Here is a 6,695-nt window from a genome sequence, read left to right as displayed (position 1 = left end):
GCATCTACTTCTCTCTAGTAAATATAAAAGCTTACAGAAAAACTGCTTTACCTGGCAATTTAAATATGAGTACAAGTAAGGCATCCAAGTTAGCTGGATTAGATCACTCTCTTTTTTAAAAGCAAAATACTCAGGTGAGTTCTTGACTTGCTGTTGTAAGGATCCTGACAAGCAAAAGTTCTTTCTTTTGCCCAATTATGTTGTGGAAGCTTTTGGGGAGTCCTTTTCTAATTCAGAGATGTGCGCCGTGTATCATGTGGTACATCATTACCCATGTTCTTAGCTAATAGCTTTATTAGTTTTCTAAGAGACTACATAAACAGCTTGTTTCCATAGTACCTTTTTATACCAGGATGGGAAGGGGAATGGGCTCGGTCTGCATGTGGATAGAGGAAAAAAAAAGACTCTCAGAATGCTGGCATATACGCAAGAAAAAGAAAACATGAAAAAAGACTGATCCATTTGGGGAAAAGTATAAAACCTGTGTAACCAATGAATTTAGATGCTTGAACTTTGGTGCAAATGAATGCAAAAAAATCACATTATTTTCAAAATACTTGAAAATACAGAGATAGAATGCTTTTTTGGTGGCACATAAAAATGCAAGACTATGGCATGGAGGTAAGAGTCTGTCTGAGTGAGTTTCACGTCACCTTATTCTGGAGGCTGGCTACTAATCCAGATTAGGCCATTTAAGATTAGGTCTGTAAGTATGTCCTTCGCATGCAGGTGAGGTTTCCTGAGATTCATGACAGGCAATGAAGGTTTCTTCTTCCAATCAACTGCCCCTGTGCTGGTTTCTACTACCACTCGAGAAGCCCAAGGTATTGTGGCTGGTCTTCAGCCCCTCTCCAACTGGCAATGGGCTCTCCACAGGCTGTCTCGTTTGCTGTAACAATCTAAGAATCTCAGATTGTCACAGACGATGCCTTAATATAGATAACTAATTCCTGCTCAAAGAGTATTTAATACTGATGGAACCAAGTATGCTGAAGCAATAGGCAGTGCATCTGCATGGAGTCCATCTATCACCCTATGACTACAAGAGAAAGATCAAGTGGCAAAAAGAGCAATTAAATAATTAAGAGAGAAAAGAAAACTCTATCAAAACTTTCTGAAGAGAGAGTACTATTAGGGTTATGGAACAGCACTGCTAAATTCTGTCAGCACCTGGCACTTTAAAAATTTGATAGCATAAGGCAATAAAAAAAGTGATTTTCAACTCCTTTGCATTGTAGATAATTTCCATAAAGGCCTTCTGCTCCCCCCTCTGATAACTGTATTTGTCCAAATTATTTATTGCAAATGAAATATGAGACTAATTCAACTATTTTCCCCTGTTTATAAATCATATTCAAGATCATCTTAATTTGTATAGAAGTATTCATTGCACATAAGTATTTGCCAACTAGCTTATGAGGACAAATTACAGATGACAACTTGTTCGTGAACACTTATTTCAACTCTTTATTACTCCTGAGTTGTGATTAGTCATCCATATCACATGGTATTGAACTGACTGTTACTTTTTAATCAAGAAAACAATGATTAATGATGGCAATTAACTGATAATGAGAAACAAGAATAATGTGAAGTTCAGGACTTGCAAACATTTTTAAATAAACCAACAAGCATTCAAAGACACACAGGCAACAAATACCAGTTTCTTGTGAGTATAAAAATGATTAACTTAATAAGTTTATTGATGAAACATGCACCTCCTCCAGGTTTTCTTCCTAAATATTCATGCTGCCATTGCTACATGCAAAAGTAATTTTGGGATAGCACTGAAGTAGTTTGGTGATCCATGTTGTATTTGATCTCTTCCCAGCTGAAGGATTTTATTATCAATGCATTTTCTCCTGTGACCTGCAGCACTCTTAGATGTAGTCTTTTGAGGACCTCCTAAAGTCCAGTCCTGCACAATTTGTGGTAATCCCCAGTTTTGATCCTGACTGGAGCTATACCAAAAAAGAGAAATAAAATGAACAAAAAAAGACAAGAAGCATCTGTGTGGATTGCAGACAAATACTTGTTATTTTGAATTTACTTGGTTGAACTATCTACTGGGAACCCTGGAAGAATCTTGTTCTAGGCTATAGGGAGCAGAAGGTGCCATTGCTGAAAGAGTGAGTGATGCTTCATGGTTGTGACAGAAGCAGCTCCAAGCACTGTTATTTGAGTACTGCACTAGCAAATATGTGGTAGAAGTAAATTTGCCTTGGCAGCAAAATAGATGAGAGTATTTAAGAGTATCTTTTAAGATCTCTTCCTCTGATTTCAAAAAGAAACTATACATAAAACAATTAAATCTATATTTCTGTAAACAATGCCTCTCTTGATGAAGACAGCTTTGACCTTTTTTAAAATTGTTGGGTGGAAAGTGGAGCAGAATATCTGTTTACAGTTTCTAGAATTTCTCTTTACAAAAACATAATCTCCTTTAATCAGCCAAGCTATGAAAAAATCCAACCTGATCACTCTTTCTAAATGGCAAAAATCCAGAAGAATAGGGAGCCACCAGAAAAGCAGTGAAGTGATTGGCACTGCAGCCTTTCCCCTGTTTCCAAACTGTCCTTTCAGTCCATATTTATAGTAAAAATGCAATGTTTCTGGATTTCTTCTTGACTTTCAGATGTAGACGTATCTGGCAAATGGATTTGGAAGGAACTGGGAAGGGCTAAAAGAACTCTGTTGTGTTCCTCCTCAAAAAACAAACAAAAAAAGAGCATAAACCAAATAAAAGCATAAAGACTAAAATCATGGTAAGTTTATATGCATTTTCATAGGCAAGTAGTATTGTGGGAGCATAACGATAAAAATAATCGGTTTAATTAATTGGTAAAAAAGGAGATACATCCATTTTCTTAATATAGATATATCAACATTTCAGTTTGGCTGTCATCACCCCAGGCAGACAAAACAGCCTTAAACACAAGGAAAAAAACCCAGTAATTAGAATAAACCTAAATCCTTCAAACACAGAATATGAAGCCTGTTTGTAGAGGAGGTATAACTGAAGCATTTCTCCATACAACAAAGAAGGAGTTGAGTTACAATGGCTCATGAGCTGCCAGCCACGAGGGAGGAGGTGTTGGTAGCCACCTGTGAGCTGTGCCAAGAGCATACACCTGGAGTACTGTGCCACAGTTCTGCCTGCCTGGCCAAGCTGGCAGTGTTATTCAATGGTGCTCTGGTGGCAGGAGCTTAGGGAAGGTTAGGATTGGGATGAATGTGGAACTGATATTCCTGAATTAATCCACTCCAATAAGGCTCCAATAAGTCAAAGTACCAAGACTTTCTTCACTGAAGATGGGAGTGCTGAATTTAACAGCTCTTGATAGGTTTTTTTACCTCATGAATTTTGCCTGTTAGTTTTTTCAGCTCGCTCAACTTTTAGCATCTGTACTATGAAGTGACAGGGACAGGTCCTCAGTTTACTTATGTATGGTGCAAAGGAATATTTGTCCGCGCATCATCAGAACTTCTTCACTGGCCCTGGTTTGCTGCCTTGAATATCCTCAGATTTGCTTCATCTCTGCAAGCCTGTCTGGTAGTCACTGGGCTCTGAGAGGACCCTGGCTTCCCCAGAGCCACTCTGCTTGGGTACCAAGGGAAGGGACTGTCTTCCTCCCAGTGAGGGCACTGCCTCTGCCTGTCTTGCTATTACCCTCCACTTTCAGCTTCCCTCCTTCTGTGAGGCAGTCCTGGCTGCACCCTGGCAGTGATTCACTTGCCAGGGTGCAGCTCCCACTCACATTTTGTTTTGAATCTCTTGTATACCAGTTCCCCTGGATGCTCTTGAGTTTTGGAAAGGAGAGTGACCAAATAATTTCCCTCACAGGAATCTTCAATCCAGTATTCACAGGATATTACATAATTAATTTTAACCTGTACCTTAGTTTCCCAATATAAAATTTAGTAACAAAGTTGATGTTTTCCTCTGTGAAATAATTTATAATCTAAAGGTCAAAAGTGTTATGTAGAAGCCACCTAGGCATAGACCTTGAAGTATCTTCCACTGAAACCTCTAGGAGCAGACACTTACATACCTGTGTGAACATGGGTCCTACTAGAGCTAAGAGAGGAAAGTTAATTTTTCCCTAGCTTCAATAGTCTAAATAATGGGCATTTAATATAAATTAGTCAACAGAGATACACAGGTAGTTTCAGCCCACTTTAAAATCCCCATGGTGTCCACAAAGAGAACCTAAATTAATTGCTTGGATGGCTAGACTTAACTGGTTGTTTTATGCTAGGTGTCAGAAAGTTAATGGCTAATTTACTTGCGTCTGGACTGATGGATCCAGTATTAGCCTTTGCTAATAAGTAAAGTATTTGGTTATAAATCACTGGAATAGCAATACTGTCCTGCTGCAGCCTTATAATACTGCCAGTTTAGCATGTCTGAAAAGGCCCTTTGGGTAAAAAAGGCTTAAAAAGATTAGAGATAAGATGGAAGTGATGTAATTCAAGAAATCGTCTTCTGCATCTGGTCCAGATACCAATTAATTATGATTCTTCCTTAATTTCCACCAAGTTAAAAAAAGATGGCTTTGAATTGATAAAGATGATTTGTTCCTACTCTGCTGTGCTTTATTAATCTCAACTATATTTTAACTTGCCATGACGGTACTGAATATAAGGCATATTTAGCTCTGTGTGAACCTGAATTATCTTTTTGGAATACACTTTATTAAGGAGATGAGTACTTTTACTGATATCTTTCTTTTTTAGCAGACTGAACCCTCTGGTCCTAATCACAAAAGAATGTAATATTGAAGATTTTAATAAGAATATGAGATAATATGACATTGAGACATACCTCATTTGTATGCTTTTGGTTTAGATTATTAACCCTGGTTCTGTTTCAAGGAATGATTATAAAATTAAAACAAAGCTCCACAAACTCTATCCCTCATATTTATTTCTCACACATATCTCTTTCTTTGTATGGTTTCCGTTCCTGGTGTTTAAATCTTGACGCTATTGCACGTGATAACATACTGCCATAAACGCTACAAAATGTGCAGACAGATGAGCAATGCAAATCGTATTCAGGCTTTACAGGAATCCGCACCAGGGATAAAATCAGACAGAAATTGTTTACCTCACAGGGAAAACAAAGGAGCAGAAGTTTCCACCGTATTGCAGAAGTTTATGCTTCTATTAAGACCAGCCATCTCACCGCTCACTGAGTTACGTTCTGGGAGCCTGAAGCAGCCCCCCCGCGGTTTCGTTTACTCGCAAACCACGCAAAAAACATTTTAATGATTAGAGCTGGCGAATGTGCAGTGTGCAGAATGCGAGCGGGACTCGAGAGGGCAGCTAGATCCGCGGTGCACACCGCTGACGCCCCAGCTCTCTGTGCCCCGCGGCAGGGCCTGCCCGCGGGGGTTCCCGCTCTCCGGCAGGAGGAGAGGAAAGCTCCCTGAGGCCGCGCCTGGACGCGGCCGAGCCCGCGGCTCTCCTGCTCTCCAAAGCAGAGCCCCGGGCTCCCTCTGTAGTTCAAATGGGGAATTCTCTGCACCTCCAGGAGCTGATTCGTCCTAGAAACGAGTCTTTTGTCTGTTCATGCTGGGACAAGCGGGACAACAGCCTGAGAAGAGGGGGACGCGGGGCGTCTGTTGGCAGCTTCCGCCCCCCCCGCCTGGGGACGCATCGGGTCTTGTCTTCTCCAGGGCTCTGACCGCTCTGAGGGGCAGATCCCGCCCGGGCACCCCACTCGGCACTGGGAAGACATGGACCTGTTGGGCAATTCATAGGAGGGCCACGAGGATGAGGAGCAGGCTGGACCACCCTCCCCTATGAAGGCAGGCTGAGAGAGTTGAGGCTGCTCAGCCTGCAGAAGAGAAAGATCTGGGGTAGACTTATAGCAGCTTCCCAGTACCTGAAGACGGCTACAAGAGAGCCATAGAGGGACTTTTTACAAGGGATAAGTGATAGGATAAAGGGAAAGGGTTTTAAACTAAAAGAGTGTTGATTCAGACTAGATATAAGGAAGACATTTTTTACATTTAGGGTGGTGAAACATTGGCATGGGTAACCCAAAGAGGTGGTGGATGCCCCATTCCTGTAAACATTCCAGGTCAGGTTGGATGGGTCTCTGAGCAACCTGATTTACTGAAAGATGTCCCTTATCATTGCAGGGAGATGTCACTAGATGACATTTAAAGGTCCCTTCTGACCCATACTATTCTATGATTCTATGATTAAGCTGTAGAGTGTGTGATCCACATCAGATCAATGCTTGATGCCCCAGGGGACATATCTACAGTGACTGCTCTAACCTGCCTGTCACTTCACGGGTGTAGCATTGATCTTGCCTCAGAAAATGTCTTTTTATAAACTGCAGATGTCCTTCGTTAGCACGCTGTGCTTTGTTTGGAAATGGCTGTGTACAGCACACACAAGAAAATAACAGGATGACCATGCACCCATGTCAGTCAGCCTGCAGGGCTATGAAGCCAAGAGCAAGTGTGATCCCAAGGAGAAACAAGTCCCCAAAAAGCTAACAGAAAACATTGCCACTGCAGGCTTGATTATGAAAAAGTAAGACTAAGAGATAAGTCATGCACTGTTGGCCCTTAATTGCTAAAACATTGTTGTCAAAAGCATATCTTGAAATGCTACAGTAGCTGTCAGCCCGGCTGGGCTAAAAGGAACCTCCTGCCTTTATCAAGTAAAAAAGACAT

The 6,695-nt window shown here is 41.1% G+C and overlaps 1 long non-coding RNA gene across 1 annotated transcript; it reads right to left on the bottom strand.

Moving 5' to 3' along the window:
* Positions 1 to 1,440: 1,440 nt before the first annotated feature.
* Positions 1,441 to 6,093, bottom strand: LOC115495054 (uncharacterized). Its single transcript, XR_003960130.4, has 2 exons — positions 5,111 to 6,093; positions 1,441 to 1,961 (listed from the first exon to the last, which is right to left on the bottom strand). It is a non-coding gene; the product is annotated as an uncharacterized lncRNA (long non-coding RNA).
* Positions 6,094 to 6,695: the final 602 nt, after the last annotated feature.

The sequence above is a fragment of the Taeniopygia guttata genome, chromosome 1, assembly GCF_048771995.1.
Source record: "Taeniopygia guttata chromosome 1, bTaeGut7.mat, whole genome shotgun sequence".
In the NCBI taxonomy this organism is placed as follows: domain Eukaryota; kingdom Metazoa; phylum Chordata; class Aves; order Passeriformes; family Estrildidae; genus Taeniopygia; species Taeniopygia guttata.
This window is presented reverse-complemented; position numbering and strand designations above follow the sequence as displayed.